The sequence below is a fragment of the Lissotriton helveticus genome, chromosome 12 (genome assembly GCF_964261635.1).
Source record: "Lissotriton helveticus chromosome 12, aLisHel1.1, whole genome shotgun sequence".
Classification (NCBI taxonomy): domain Eukaryota; kingdom Metazoa; phylum Chordata; class Amphibia; order Caudata; family Salamandridae; genus Lissotriton; species Lissotriton helveticus.
In genome coordinates this window covers 203,023,886-203,041,351 of record NC_136073.1, presented here as the reverse complement: position 1 = coordinate 203,041,351, position 17,466 = coordinate 203,023,886, and positions in this window count along the sequence as shown.

The window sequence follows — 17,466 nt, the reverse complement described above, 5'->3', positions numbered from 1 at the left end:
TGTGCCATTTTCCTGAAAATATCAGCCAATTCCGTCCACAAACGCCAAAGTTATTAGACATAGAATTTTCAAAAATCCCATAGAGAAAAAATCCTAACTATATATACCTACTGGCGACCGCCAGTAGGTAATATATATATATATATAGATATATATCGAAACTCCACAAACGCCACTTCCTGATCCACCCAGGACCTGCGAGGCAGGCAAAGTAGGAGACGGACCACTGGATTCACAGGTTCTTTACTTTATTGCAACTGATAAAACAGGAGGGCACTACGCGTCTCGGGCTTCAAGAGCCCTTGTTCACATGCAAGGAACTAGTGCAACTTTTTTTGTTTTTATAACGCTTAAGTGAATAGCAAAAGCTCCGCCCTTCAAACAGTCACATGACCATAGACATAAACAACATCTTTAAGTGTTTCGTAGCTATTCTTCGTGCAAATACACAAAATAAGTTAAAACACAGTTATACAAATGCCAGTTAATTAATTTAACATAGCAATTTACAATTTCATTGATAAAAATATTTTGGAAAGTGTTTCTCATTGCAGATTTGTAGAAAAAATATATAACAGGATGAATCCATGAATTGACAAAGTTCTGAGTCTATAGTACGAAATTCAAGTGTTATCAGGGCAGGCTAAAAATAAAGTGCAAACAACAGTGCTGTACTAGATCAGTGTCTTACTGTTCGTAAAGTGCAATTACGCGTGCTAAAGGGAATAACAATTTAAAATGTGGCAAATACATGATAAAGTAACCTGTGTAAAAGATGTACATGAATACTTATTTCGACAATATGTCTTTATAAAAAAGCATAATTTAAAACATTTCGTACAGGTATAAAAATATTATCATGTTACAAAAAGTGATCAAAACACCCGTATATAAAAAGTGCTAAAATCCTCAATAGTGATAAATATAAATAACTAAATGGAGGTGAAGAGTTGGTAACTAATATTACCGTGGCTAACAAGGAACTTGACTAGCCACGGAATACAAGATATTTGGAAAACAGAAACAGAGAAAACCTAGACACAAAGTTTACTATGAAAAGCAATCATCTCTAGGTAACAGGGAACCTGACTACCTGAGGGAATAAGATTTTTTGGAGCAAGGGGTAAAGTTTTAGAGAAAATTACGTAAATCCTCAGTGTTGTTGAGCCCATTCGGCCACTTGCTGTCATATTCAAGAATAAAACGAGATTCTAGTTGCCTCAGTTTAAGCTCTTGATTACTACCACGTCTAAGAGGGGGGACTGAGGCTACCACATAATAAGATAGACAATTAACATCTTTATTATGTGTGCTTTGAAAATGACGAGCCACTGGGTAGGATTGGTCACAGTGCAGAATGGCCCTGATGTGTTGTAAGATCCTGACGTGCACCTGCTGCTTGGTACTGCCTATGTAATTAAGGCCGCAGGTGCACGTCAGGACGTACACAGCATGATCGGTCTTACATGTGTGGTTGGCAATAATAGGCGTATCCACTGATTTAAATGGGGTATTGTAGTGAGTTTTGTTGGTGCCAAATTGGCAAGCTCTACAACTAAAGCACTTACGGAACCCCGATACTGGTTGAAGCCAGACCGCCTTTTGCTTCAATTCTGGACTACTTCGATCCAACACTGTCCCCATGCTCTGTGCTCTCCGAAATGTTACCAGTGGTTTATTTGGCAACATACTTCCTAGCACTGTGTCCGTTAAAATTGTAGGCCAATTACGATTAATGATTTGTCTAATCTTTTTCTCCTGACTGCTGAATGCAGTAATAAATCTCGGACATTCATTAGAGATTACCACAATTGGAGTTACTGCAGCTGAAGCATTCTCAGCAGATTCTGTAAATAAAGAGGATCTAGATCGTTTGTCGGCTCTAGCCAGAGCACGATCAAAAACTTGATCAGAATATCCTCGAGCTTTAAGTCTTATCCTTAAATCTTTGACACATTTGAGAAAATTTTCTCGGGAGCTACATATTCTTTTGATCCTGAGGATTTCTCCTAAAGGTATATTATCAATGGTGTGCCTGGGATGGAGACTGGAAGCATGCAGGGTTGTATTGCCTGCAGTGGCTTTTCTGTGTAGGGTCGTTTGTAATCTATTATCATTATCTACATAGACACTGACATCCAAAAATTCAATTTGTTTGGCACTAATGTGGGACGTGAGTTTTAGGTTTAGGGTATTGTTGTTAATTTCATCAATGAATTGATGAGCTTCCCCTTCGTCTCCCTGCCAAACTATAAAAATGTCGTCTATATAGCGTAAAAATGTAACAATTTTTTCTCTGACCCAGACCTGGTGTGTGACATTGAGGACCCACTCCTCCCACCAGCCCACGTGTAAACACACGTAGCTGGGGGAGAAGCAGGCCCCCATTCCCACACCTCGAAGCTGTCTCCACACCTCCTTTCCAAAAGAAAAGTAATTATTGTGTAAACACCATTCTATTAAACTCAGAATCATTTTGTTATGCTGATGAAATTCCAATGGCCTTTGCCCCAAGAAATAAGCTGATGCATTTATGCAACAGCTGTGGGCAATGCTAGTATATAATTGCTCAACATCCAAAGTTATAAGTAGAATGTCTTCCTGCCATTCCAAGCCCTCTAATTTTTCCAAAAAGTCGCTCGTGTCGCGAACATAACTAGGCAGTCCACTTACCAAGCTTTGCAGGAAAAAGTCTATAAAGCGACCAATGTTCTCCCCGCTGCTTTTAATAGCGGAGATAATTGGCCTGCCAGGTATTGGTGATATTCCTTTGTGGACTTTTGGTATCAGATAGAAGACCGGTAAGACAGGAGACTCGTTGAGCATAAATTTGAATTTGTCACCTGACATGAGGCCTTCCCTGCGCCATTTAAGTAACAATTTTTTCAAATTTTCATTAGCCTTTTTGTAATCTTTCATATTGGATTTTTCATAGCATACATTATCCTGTAGCTGCCTTTGTGCCTCCTGGATATAGTCAGTTTTAGGCCAGATGACGAGGTTGCCGCCTTTGTCAGCGGTTTTCACCACAATGTCAGGATTATCATTGAGTTTTTTAATCAATTCGTAGTAATTGGCTTTCTTGCGATTGAACATTTGTGTCTTTCGATTATTGGTTTTCCTATGAAGGTCTTTGATTTCTGTGATGATACAGTCTTGGAAAACATCCACCGCATCTCTGGTCATAAGTGGTACAAAGTCAGATTTACCTTTGAAGGGGGTTGTGCCCGCCCCCTTCTGTGCAAGATTGATTTTTTCCAATGTTCTTTGGGTGTTGAGATCTTGTTCCAGACCCATAGGTTGTGAGTCCGTTGCCTGATTGAGATCATGACAGACAAAGAGCGTTGGAATATCTGCCGCTGCTACCTGGGGGTAGTTAGTAGAGCTTTTAGCCTTGGCTGGATTGGCAATGTCTGTACTTGATTTTAGATGTTGTAACGCAAAAAATTTTTTAAGTTTAAGTTTGCGAATATAGCAATACACATCTATTCTTGTAGAGGCATACTTGAAATTTTGTTCAGGGCAAAAATTGAGGCCTAAAGCTAAAAGTTGCTGTTCCGCTTTAGATAGGGTCACATTCGAGAGGTTTAGCACAGATCTTTCATTCATTAGTTCCTCTTCTGCCAATGTTTCTTTGTCTTCTTCTTTTTTTGCACAGCGTTGTTTTGGTTTTCTTCTTCTTTCGCGTCTTTTTTTGTTTCTGCGGACGTTGCCTCGTTTCTTTTGTCGTGGCCTCAATGTGCGAAGCCTTTCCTCTACTAAAAAATCAAGCTCCTCTTCTAGATTGAGGATGGGCGCTGCCTGAGCATTAGTGAATAAATCATCATTTGACCCACTTGATGTGCTGCAAGATGATGTTGAGTCAGAGCTCACAGTTTCCACCGCCTGATTAGCCCCCATTTCTGTAGTTGAGGCGGATGGTTGAGCCTGATTTCCTTTATCCTTGTTTCCTTTATTGCTATATTGTTGTCTTTCAATAGCATTATACTTTCACGCGAAGGTGAAAATCTGACCATTCGCGTAATCTGCAGCATCACGAGCAAATGTGTTCACTTAACGTATTTTTATTTTTTTTTCATGTTTTTTCAGTCTGTCCATCATTTCATCTTTCAATTTTATCGATCTGTTCTTGGATTTTGTCGATAGTTTTCAGAATTTCCTCTCGGTCAATGGCAGCATATGTAATTAACAAATGAACCAAGTTCATGGAAGCTGTTAAATTCAATTGACCCCATTCTTTCAGCATTAATGGGTTTGGGTTTTCAAAGCTTGGTGCGAGCATTATTCTTAAACCTCGCGGTACCCGCTGTGCTTCAGCATATTTGGAAAGCGAGTAATGTTTCCACCATTATGTTAGTTCCACACGTTTTTGTTTTTCAAGTGGCTTGTATAGGGATTTAATATTGCCGTCTTCCCGTGCTTCCACATTCGGTAAAGTTTTTTTAGACGCGCCGCCTTGAGCGGAGACCTGATTGAACAACTCTTTGGCTTCCTCCTCCCTAGCACGGAACACTTCCGTAGACATTCCTCCGTTTCAGCTGATAGTTGTATTTGCAATATAGTAAACAGTTAGCCGTTAAGATACTGTTTTAGGGCAATCGTGTTTACGTCGTGATACTCCCTCGTAGAGGAAACCTCCCCACCTCCGCACTGCCTACTATTACAGGACTCACCACGTTTGAGATGATAGCAAGCATTGGCAAAATCGTCCGACCTTGCCGTTGAGAGCTAATCACCGTCTCGCGTTTTCCGAGTCTTTTCTTCTTTGGCTGCGGGAGGGGGCATCCGTTGAAACTTTCCGTCGAAGAAATTCAACACAGCAATTGGCTTGAAGTCGGATGCCGCTGTCGAGGAGGGGGTCCCTTGAGCGAGAGCAAGCCGGCTCTCGCAATTAAATATATCAAAACTCCACAAACGCCACTTCCTGATCCACCCAGGACCGGCGAGGCAGGCAAAGTAGGAGACGGACCACTGGATTCACAGGTTCTTTACTTTATTGCAGCTGATAAAATATATATATATAGAGAGAGAGAGCGAGAGAGCGAGAGAGACACCATATACCATGTCTATCTATTATTATTATTATTACCACTTATAGAGCGCACGGCTACCCCCAACAGGGGTGTCCCGGCGCTAGCAGGAGCAGGGATAGCGATCACTATGAAATTCAGGGGAGGCTAAACATCCTGTCTATCTATCTATCTATCTATCTATCTATCTATCTATCTATCTATCTATCTATCTATCTATCTATCTATCTATCTATCTATATAATACATATATACGACACACCTACATATTATTTAGAGCAATTCTACTAAAAACATTTTTTACTAAATTGTAAAGTTCAGATTTAAGTTTATTATAAGAGTACAGCAAATGTGACATGAGGAAAACACTTTTCTGCCTCACAGGCTGTATGTAGCAATTACTCTACAAATGGAAACAGCACTCATAATTGTCCCATATCTCTTGGTTAGATTTTTTCATTTTACCTTGCTGCACAAATGTAGCCTTTTTCTTCGTGCTGTTTGTCAAATGCCTTGGTGAAAAGTAATACTCATGAAAATATGCTAAAGTGTAATCATATATGTTGATATCCAGGGCATCCTGACTCAGGGTGCATCTTCACACTCAACATTGGCAATGAATTGCATATTACAGTATGTAGCATATATGTAATATATAAGGGCTAAAGTACCCCCTGCATACATTATAAGGATATTGCAAGTCACTGAGTAGTTACGGAGCTCCGAAGTGACTTGCAATGTATTCATCATGTTTGGTAAGGTGGTGCTTTATCCCATATAATACATGGTCACACAATAACCATTCCCACAAACCACTTAAATCCTTGGTGTACAGCTCTTTTATATGAAAGAGAGAGGATATCTGCAAATGTGAAGAACATAACTAGAATCTCGAGCGCAAAATAAATTAGAAACAGTTTAAACCAAGTCAGTTTAAAAAAAGGAGCTGCAGTAACTTAGAATGTGTAAAAACATGCAGAAACATGTGAACATTTCCATAATTATCAAAGGCGTGCAAAAAAAAATGTGCAAAACATAAATGTGCTCTTTCTGCTTGTCTGTGTAAGCTAGAAAAATAGATGACAGGAAAGAAAAACAAAGTTTAATTTTCGTTGCTTTAAACAACTGAAGGCAGCAGGCATTGTGATGTCAGAACTCGACTGTAATAACTTATTACAGTTGAGTTCTGACGTCTTTGCTTTCTAATTAGCGACTGGGTGTGTTACAGGTTGCTGAATATAAATAAATTAGAGGCAGGCATTTCTTACAGGATTGCAGAATCCCACATATTATATAGAGTATACATAACTTATAAACATGTAATATGGTCTAATATTGCCAACAAGGAGTTTCAGGGACATCTAAACCACAAGACTGAAGGCTGAGGGGTTTGTTAATGTCACCAGAACCTAATAATTGCAATCTAGAATTATACTACACATATTACCTGTGATGTATTTTTTATAGTAGATATTTATGTTGGGATAGTTATCTTGAAAAGGCTCTAATTGAAATTGGAAATTTAATTTTGTCTTTTATGAACAAACTATTTATAAAACAATGGACAATAGTGAGGGCAGAGAATTGTGTGATTGTTTGGCAGCATAGTTTACTACATAATTATGAATTTGCTGCATTTAACAATTATATTTTGTATAATTTGAAAAGTTTGCAGATTTCACAAAATTATTGATTCTGGCTAAAATGGGTGGAAATTATCCATCCAACCATCTGTTGATCTATCTTTCTGTTGTTGATCTGTCTGTCTGCCTATCCATCTATCTGTGTTTATTTTGGGGGTAACTTGAAAAACCTGAAAGTGTTGATATAAATGGGACCTGATTGGAAAAGAATGCTTACGTTTTGTTTAACGCTAATGAATATATCATTAAATTAACAATAGACAAACTGACAGCCAGTGAATTTATGTGATTCTGTAGCTGTTGTATTTACCACATGATTCTAGATTAAGCACATTTGCCACAGATGTCAAACATGTACTTTTTAGCTTACATAGATGACAACAGTATTATAATGCTGCCAGTGAATGTGTTGCCTAATTTGCAATCTTTGTCTTTGTTATCATAATTTGGTCTTCCATGGCTCCTAATCATAAGTTGACAATGGTAAAGCTCTCCAGGATGGTTTAGTGGCTGTCATTTTTTATAAAATCATACTTCACATATCATTTTCCATATTTTCACATTACCTATGGTTTTTGTTTTTACCATAGCATAAGGACGGAAGCATTCCAATATTACCGTTTTTTGTACAGTTCCATGCAGGGGGGAAAGTTAAGGGGGGGATAAAACAGATATATTTTGCTATTTCAGCTCCCATAGTAAATTTTGGTCACAGGTAAAGCAAAAACTGCTCAACATTTTAAGCCAATCTAGGCAAGAAAACATAACTTTACTCAGAAGGCGTGCTTTTTGTGTTTATTCTAAATGCATTCACTAGTTTTTGGAATGATAGTAGCATTTGAAAAAGGTACCAGTTGGACTTGAAAGGGTTGACAATGTTGTCGGTCCTGGCTGTTTAATATGACAATTTACACAATTGTGCTTTCTGTCAATCACTTTTGAGCAAGTGTGATTTACTGATAAAAAGTGACGCCATTTTTTTCTGTCATCTAAATCATGAACTGGTGTAAAATCACAATTTTAGTGCTATGCAAAATCTTCAGCCGTAAAGGGGAGTAAAAAGAGCGGTGCTTTAACTCATTGGTGTTCATGGGTAAAAAAAGTCATGAAAATTGGTTTGCTACTATAACATCACAATTTTCATGTAAATCGTGACATCAAATGTAATGCTTATGCCTTGTAATATTTATACTTATTAATACCAAAAGCAAAATGTAATTACAATATAACACATAATCAAACCAATTAACAATAATACATTCATAGTAGTCTCTGTCAGAGTAATGTGATATTAATTGTCATCTGGAAGATGAATTGCAACATTTGCATCTGTTTCATTAGGGGGGAATTCATGAACACTGCATGTTATGGTGTGCATGATTAAGATATGAGTTGTAGATTGTGCTCAAAATCATAACTTACACATTTCAGCGTTTCAGCGTGCTATAAAAAAAATTGAAACCACTACTGCACTTTAACTGTGTGATTTTTATGTGATCTTCTGAGGTGTTTTAAATACGTTCACTTTAACCTTTGATTTTTGTGTGTGAAATACGCGTGCTTTTGTGCGTCTTTCTTTCTGTCTGCTTGAGTGCACACACGTGTGCATGTGTGTGAGGAGACGGATAAGTTGAATAGCATATGACTGTTCATTTTCAGAGAAGTCAGATATAAACTTTAAATATGAATGACTGATGAAGTATCCATAGAGAGCACTCTCGGTGTTGCTTGACCCATACATGCTGTTTCAAATGTGCAGCTTGTTACGACATAACATTTTTATTCCATTTAAACATTTAAGGTGGATTGGCTGATGTGAGGGCAGCATGGTATGTGATATCTCTGCCGTCGGTATACATTTATATAAATGAAGACAACAGGCAGCGTCTCATTGCAGGGTGGCAAATGATGGGTAAGTGCAGGCAAGCAGGGCACCAGTGCATCTTTGCAGTAATTCAGCCAAAGAAGACTAGCATCCCTCAAGGAAGTGCACCAATGAAGGTCAGAATCCAGCATGGAATGGATGTGCCCAGTGGCAGGCTCTGCAAGGTTACAATCAATATTTTCTTGAGAGATGGCAGCAAAATTATTCCTGCAGTCTGAGAACCATTGTTTGAATTCATGTTGACATCCAGTGAATGTAGTTTCTGCTGCCTGCTTGCTAGTGTGTCGGTGTCAGCCAGCAGGTAATATTACTGCAGGTTAGCTGGTGCTTTCACAGTACTCTTTAATTAGATGGGTCAACTGAGGGTGCCAGCCAGCATGTCATTGCAGTATTTCATCTAGGGTGTCATTTTAGGCTAGAAGCTACACAGCTAGAGATGTTTTTTAGTCTGTTTTTCAGTAAAACTGGCACCCGTTTTCATTCTAACAACTGTAAATACAGCAACTAACAGTAAGACACAGTAAGCTGGCAGCCGGCTGCCATTGAAGGCTCCCAATATGGCTGTCAGTAGAGCTTGTCAGAGTTTTAGAGGAGGTGGTCGCGTGCACCATGACCCAAGATGGCCGACTGACGACAGAGCTCCGCATCGCCGGACTTCGTATTTCATTTTGGAGCGGTTCCAGCACCCTGCCACACATTATGATGACATATTTCTGAATCGGAATATCTCCTCTTCAAAAGGGTATCGTTTTCTCCCTCTATCTTCATGGAGAAATGACAAAGTTCTGCAGATTAATATTTTTTACTGCCTAGTGGCTGCCATTTTGTTTTCTTTCAGCCGTATTTTCTTCATGTTGCCTCACATGGCGCTCTCCTATTCACTTTTTTCGGTGATTCCTGCGTGGTTTGTGCATTTTCTGTGATTGACTTTTACTTACCATTGGAGGTCTTCATTATCTTCTTGCATTTGCTGATTTTTTGTGAAGTATTTTTGCACATTCTGCTAAATGATGCCTGTACTTTCCTGTGCCTTTCGTACCACGCTACATGGGTAGGAGCAATCGTTTACTTCATCACACCAAAAAATTGAAGTTGAACGCTCCTGCTACTTGTGACACCAATGACACTCCCCCTAAAAAATTCTCATATATATCTGAGATATTGTCACAGGGGATTTGTCCTGCTAGTGCACAGATTCTCACAACCATTGCATCTAAGGCACAGTTACCTTCGTCTACCGGCAAGAGACTTAAACAAGATCCTCCCTCTCCTCCTAAATCTGTCTTTACGGTTTCCCTGGACATTGTTCTGGAAGAAATACCTGCCCTCCAACCCTTTATTGAGGAAACCAACTCTCGTCTACAAACCTTGGACAATAAATGGTCATCTATGGAGTCCCGTCTCACTGTAGTGAAACAACAACTTGATGAGGTAAAGGACTCATCTGCTAGAATTTCCTCTTTGGAAAAGGTAGTTTTGCAACTGAGAAGAGTGACTGAAGATTTGGAAAATAGAAATCGTCGTAATAATCTACGCATTTATGGTCTTCCTGAGGGACTCAAAGGTGATGACCCTGTTGCATACTTTTTTCTTTTTTGTCACAATTTGTGGGTCTCCCTCCTACAACGAAATTGAATCTACAACGAGCACATAGACTGAGTCCTCATCTATCTTCCTCAGTCGCCCCATCTAAACCTCGTGGAATAATTATTTTATTCCTACAATTCACCGACCTTCTGTTAGTACTAAATGCCGCTAAGTCCAAAAAGAAACTATCTTGGCATGGTGCGAAAGTCTTTATCTCACAAGATGTTTCTTCGACGACTGCTAAACGGCGAAAAGAATTCCTGGATCTTCGTCCAGCTCTTCGCTCCTTGGGTGCACGCTATGGTTTGTTCTATCCTTGCCTCTTCAAGGTCATCTTCCTCAACAAAACTTCCACCTTTGAGGAGCCTGCTGACCTCAGAAGATTTATTCATTCTCACTGCTAAACGGGGTAAAGAATTCCTGGATCTTCGTCCTGCTTCGAGCTGCTTCAATTGAGACAGCTCCTCCTTCTTCTGAATCTTGACTCTAGTGCTCCTTTTGTTATGCTACTGCATTGAATTTGATGGTACAGTTTATTCTGTTTGGTCTCCACTATTATTCTTGTTTTATTTGTATAATTCTTTGTTTCCTCTTACAGGTTTATTGCACATTTACTATGTTCCTCTCCATGTTCTTGTTCTTGCTATTATTTTATTTGATGTCCTGGTGTGGTGTGTTGCCCTTTGTTGGGTGTGCTGTCTCTGTTTGTTGTCCGTTGCCGCTTTCCATCCTTTCCCTTGTTCCTCGTAAGGTATGTATTACAGTCGTCTCCTTGACATGTACTGTCTCCTCTTGTTTTTATTCTTTTTCCCCTTCCTCTCTTTCCTTTCTTTCTTATCTTTCCCCTTTTTTCTCTAATCTGACTTGTATTCTTCTTCCTGTATCTTCCTCCCCTCATGTGATTTCTTACTATCTCTCCTTTTTTTCTTTTTTATCTCTTACTTCAGAATATAATTCTTGCATATATTGTTCTTTATGTATTTTTGATGGTTTTGCATTCAGAGTTATCTCCTGGAATGTGTAAGGTTTTATAAGCCCAATTAAGAGACAGAGAATACATTCCCATCTTGCCTCTTACAATCCTGATTTGGTTTTCTTACAATAAACCCACCTAACAGAACACGAAGCATTAGAACTGAAAAAAGGCTGGGTGGGTTCAATTTTAGTTTCCCCTACTTTCTATAAGAAAAATGGAGTTGTTATTTTATGTCACAAGAAGCTGCGTTGTAAAGTTATTTAGCAAGAGACTGATACAGAAGGTTGTTAGCTAAATTGTTAATTGATAACATTTCTTTGACCGTATTCAATGTTTATGGCCAAAGGGCCATCCTGGCTGTTTCCTTTTGGCCTATGGTTACACGGAAATATATTCAGTTTAGAGATGATTTATTTATACTAGGCGGTGACTGCAATCAAGTTGTTGACCCCTTTCTTGACCGCCAATCTCAGGTACGCTTTATTCCTCATAAAACACATAAACACTTTCTTGGCACTATTTCCCAAACACACCTTGTAGATGCTTGGAGACTTTCCCATCCTGATGCTCTTGACTTCTCTTTCTTTTCGCCTCCTCATAACTCTCTCTCCCGTCTTGACTATATTTTTCTCTCTCAATCTTTATCTCTAAATCTATTATCTTCCTCTATTGAACCTATTGTTATTTCTGACCATGTCCCAATCGTAGCAGATCTTGATTTGCTCCCTCCACATCCCAGCTCCTCCCGCTGGCGTTTTAATAATTCTCTTCTCCTTGACCCACTTTTTTCTTCCTCTTTTATTACTTTTGCTAATTAATTTTTCGATCTAAACAGTGACCCCAACTCTCCTCCTCATATACTATGGGATTCCTTTAAGGCTCCAGCAAGAGGCATTATTGTAGACTTTCTCTCCAAAAAAAAAGAAACGTTTCCTCCAACAACAAAAAGCTACCCTAGCACGCATTAAAACCCTAGAACATAAATTCTATACTTCACCACCAGACTCAGTCTTACCAGCTCTTATCCGTGCTAAATTAGCCTTTAACCGAACCACGACTGATAACGCATCTTCGATACTTCTTCATAGCAGTGCTCGATACTACGGTGGGTGTAATAAAGCAGATAAAATGTTAGCGAATTATCTCATGTTCTGTAAAGATCGCACTCTAATTGATACTATCTATTCTTCAGAGGGTACCCTCATACACAAAGATCAGGACATTCTTAATGAGTTTATGCTATTTTATAAAGATCTCTATACCCCAAAAACTGCCCCTTCCTCTACCCTTATTCCATCTTATCTCTATAAACTCCTATCCCGTCTAATGATCACCTTCATCTTTCTGACCTTGAATAAGATCTATCCCTTAATGAATTATCTAATGCTTTAAATGTTTTAAAGAAAGGAAACCCCCCAGTTCAGATGTTTTTTTCAGTTGGATTTTATTTACATTTCTCTAACATATTACTTCCTAAACTCTTACATCTTTTTCATTCATTCTTTCTTTCCGGTAAGACAGAGGGCACTTTTCAAAAGGCCACGATTCGCCTCATACTTAAAGAAGGTCGAAATCCTATGTTTTGTAAAAATGATCGGCCAATTTCCCTGGTCAATGTAGATTATAAGTTGTTTGCCAAAATATTTGCTTTACACCTCGACCCTCTTATGCCTCATCTGTTGGGTAAGGAACAGTGTGGCTTCATCAAAGGTAGATTGACTTCGGATAACTCTTGTTTCTTTCTGAACGTTTTAAACAAAATCCCTTCTCTCTCCACATCCTTGGCGAACATTTCTCTTGCTGCTGAAAAAGCATTTGAAAGGGTTGACCGGTCCTTTTTATTTGCATCTTTGAAGCGGCATAGTCCCAAGTTGATTTCACTTTTTCTTTATTATATTCTGCCCCCCAGAGCCTCGATTCTAGTCAATGGATGTGTTTCTTCTTATTCTCCCCTTCAACGTGGGTTTCGCCAGGGCTGTCCTCTCTCCCCCCTTCTGTTTATCTTAGCTCTTGAACTCTTCTTATCCTCAAATCGCAACAATGCCTCTATTTCTGTTTTTTCCTATGGTGAGCAACATTTAAGACTTTTCGCCTATGCAGATGACATCCTTCTTTTCGTTTCTAAATCCGAAACCTCTATTCCTCTCTTATTACATGAATTCACTTAATTTTCTTTAGTTTCTGCCTATAAAATTAATTCAGACTAAACAGAAATTTTGCCTCACACATTCCTTCTCTTCTACTGGTTTTACGTGGAATGATTCCAAAATCAAATATTTATGTGTGTTGTTCTCCAAAACATCTTCTATTAATTTAAATATGACTGAAGTCCTTTCTTGGGTTGACAAATTACTCTCCTCTTGGAATCCTCTCTTCCTTTTGTGGTGGGGCCGGGTAGACTTAATTAGGATGATGAATACTCCTATATTGATTTATGTTCTTTCCATGCTTCCTGTCCATATTCCTGCCTGTTATTTTAAGAAGATTGATTCTCGCCTTTTTTAATTTCTTTGGAAAAACAAAAAAGCCAGGATTTCCTTATCTTTTCTTTGCAAGTCCAAATCTAATGGCGGTGTGAATTTTCCTGATTTTCATATTTACCATAAATCCTTTTGCCTTCGTCAGGCCTCGAAGTGGCTCCCAACCGAACCTTCTGATTTTACTCCCCTGTGGCTTTCCATTGAACGTGCTCTGTTATTACCCTTCTCTTTAAGGGAATCTCTAGCCTTTTCTGTGGAAACCCCTTACACCTCTCTCCCCTTGGTCAAACACACTTGTTCTCTGTTAATGCCTTTAACCCAACCAAAACTTGTCTCTAGAGAATCCTTTTTAGAATCCCCAATTTGGCATAACTCCCTTATTACTACCAATAATGGACCCATCTTTTGGAAATCTTGAAGACTAAAGGGAATAACTAGGGTTAAAGACCTATTTGATGGCTTTTCTCCATGCCCATCCCCCAATTTCAAACTACTTTTCATTGTCCCTGTTCCTTCTTCCAGAAATTCTCTATTCTAATGGCGGCTGTTCTTGATTCTTTCAACTCTCTTCCCTCTTTTCCTCCTTCTGCTGATCAAAATACGTTTCTCAAAGTTCTTCTTGCTTTACCCAAAGCTTTCTCATCTATAAACTCTCATTAGCTCCTAATCCTGATCGTACTAAAACTAAATTGGAACGTGCATGGGAATCTGACCTGGAATATGAATGAACTAGTATCTTTTGGGACAACTTCGGTCCTGCTCACTCAAAATCTCTCGTTCTGCCTCCCTTACTCAATCTATGTTTTTCCTTTATCATAGACTTTATTTCACTTCTGTCTCTATAGCTAGATTTACCCACTCTACTGATGCAAATTGCTGGTATTGTGGCTCTCCTAACGCTGATTTCATGCACCTTCTTTTTCTTTGCTCTTCGGTTTCTCTATTTTGGGGTAAGATATGGTCGTACATTTCTCGCTTGTTTAACATTCTCATTACTTATTCTATTCCTCTTCTCTACTCTGGAAGTTTGTCTGATTCCTTACACCTTACAATTCATAAACATGGTCTTATTGACCTTATGTTAGCTTTAGCTTTTTAGCACATAACTTTAAATTGGAAAATACTTGCAAAGCTTTTTGTGCAACATTGGTGGAATAGTCCATGCCACTTTCTCCGACTTGATATTGCTTTTGCCTTCTCTTGCACGCCGATGATTAACAAGGAACTCTTTTGGCTGCCCCTTACTGCTTACTTCGACACACTAGCATCAACAGATAATTATATTATACTCATAGGTCCCGATTCACAGAACTAACTTAAGACAAAATCCTAAACTTACTACCATTTTGGTATTCACAGAAGGCACTCCCTCATTTTGATATTCACAGAAGGCACTTACTCATTTCGGCATTCACAGAAGTTATGAGTCCTAACTTTAGGACTCCTAAATGCCTTCTGTGAATACTGAAAGTCTTAAAGTTAGGATTTTTATCAGTTTAGGAGTAGTAAAGTTAGGACTCCTAACTTTAGGTCTCCTAAATGACTTCTGTGAATACCGAAAGTCTTAAAGTTAGGATTTTTCTCAGTTTAGGAGAAGTAAAGTTAGGACTCCTAACTTTAGGACTCCTAAATGCCTCTGTGAAAACCAAAAAGTCTTAAAGATATGATTTTTCTCAGTTTAGGAGTTGTAAAGTTAGGATTCCTAACTTTACTACTCCCAAACTGTGAAAAATCCTAACTGTAAGACTTTCGGCATTCACAGAAGGCATTTAGGAGTCCTAAAGTTAGGACTCTTAACTTCTGTGAATACTGAAATGAGTAAGTGCCTTCGGTGAATACCAAAATGAGTAAGTGCCTTCTGTTAGTTTAGGAATTTGTCTTAAGTTAGTTCTGTGAATCGGGCCCCTCACATTCTTTTGTAGATCCCCCTTCTCTCTTTTAATTCCTTATAAAACATAAATAGCTTTCCTTTTTCCTCTCCCGCTAGCCATTTTATCATTATATACTTATTTCAATATGCTATTCTCTATATTGCTGGCCTTTTGTATTCTCTGTTATTATTCAACTAAAGCTTTTTAAACAGAGAGTTTTAGAAGAGGTCTTCTGAAATGCATTCACCCCAGCCTGGCAGCCATCGCGTTATTGCACTCAGGACTCCCGAGTGTAAGTTCTGAGCAGCAGCCATTCCACGTTGCTTGTAATTGGGGTGTCAGCTTAGGCTGGAAGATGACGTGTCATAACAGGCTGGCAGGTGGATTGTCGCTGTTGGCTAGCAGCTATTTTTTTCAGTTCTTGATGGCAGGAAGCAAGTAATTCCATGTTGGCAGCTAGAGTAAGATTGTAGGATGGCATCCAGATCATAATTGCAAGCTGACAGCCAGTGCAGGGCGTTAACCAGTGTGCCACTTCATGCTCCCAGCAATGTGTCATGTGTGCCATGCAGGTAAACGTCCACTGCAAGTGAACAGTGGATAAACTACTACAGACAAGGTGGCTGTTATGTAACGTACGTCCCTTGCAGGCTTTCTTCCTACCGATTACTGCAGAGCATAAGCTAATTGGTCAGAAAGGTGTCAATTCAATTCTGCAGCCATTGTGTCATTGGATGGTGGCATTAAATGAAACATTTTACTGTTTGAACCACTGTGTCATACCATCCTGGTAGCCAGTATACTTGTGTTGCCGATTACCCAGGTTATCTTAGTAGGCTCTCCACCTAGTTGACACTGCAGGGTGGCAGCTACTGGGATACACTGCAAGCTGGAAGACCGTTTGCAGCATAGGTTGCGGCCAGTAGATCACACACTACTTTCTTTTCTTATTTTTTATTTTTTTATTGAGCAGAGCATTAGGTACAAAAAATACATAATCGACTTAAAATCATTAAAAAACATTTCTGCAAAATAGATGCCATAACTTCTAACTTCATGATAAAACAGTGTGTCAGTGCAGGCTGGCAACTGGTGTATCGCTGCTGCTTGGTAGCTAATAACATAACGTGTATTTGTAAAGTGCAGGTTCACCCAAAGGTATCTTGGCTCTGAATAAAATACATTTTTTTGTTACCCAACTCAATGGTACACATTTTATCGACCATAGAAGGATGAAAGTCTGAGTGCGAAGATTTGTCACCCATAAGGTCGAACACATGCCCCTACAGTGTACAGATTGGTCCACTACGCCACCAGACTAGACAAGTCTAGGCTGTCTGTTTGTTGGAGCGTGCGTGAACGCCTTACAAGAGTGAGTGCCTGGTGAAGTGACAGTTCTTGAGCACTTTAAAATAACATACCCAAAATTGAAATGAACCTCTCCGTTGGCAGTACTTGCCCGGTCTGGTCACCTCCTTTCACCACCTTGTTTCAGTCGACCATAGTGTGAATCTCACAGTGCCTGTGAGTCAGACCCTCCAGGATATCGCGATTTCGCAATTTCGCGATTTGCCGCGAAATCGGCACTTTTGTAAAAATGCCGCGATTTTTACGAAAGTGCCCGCGAAATCGGCACTTCTGTAGAAATAGCGGCATTTTTACAAAAGCCGCTGCCGCTATATCCTGGTCTCCTGGGGGGTCTGCAAGCAGAAAACGATCTAAATCACAACCGCTTGCTCGGACGTCTCCATATTTGTTGTGCAGCCAGGCAGTGCCCAAAGGATGCGTCAAACGTCATGATTCGGACTTACATGCTCCCTTCAGAACGTACTTCCTTCTCCCTTGAGAGGCACCCCAAAGCCTGTAGGTAAGAGTAGGGCCTATATAAAACGGAAAAAATAAAGACTTAATAATAAATAAATAAAACATGTTGCAGCACGCTGCTGCGCATCTCATTAGCTGTGCTATGGAAAACATTCAGAGGTGCGCGGGCG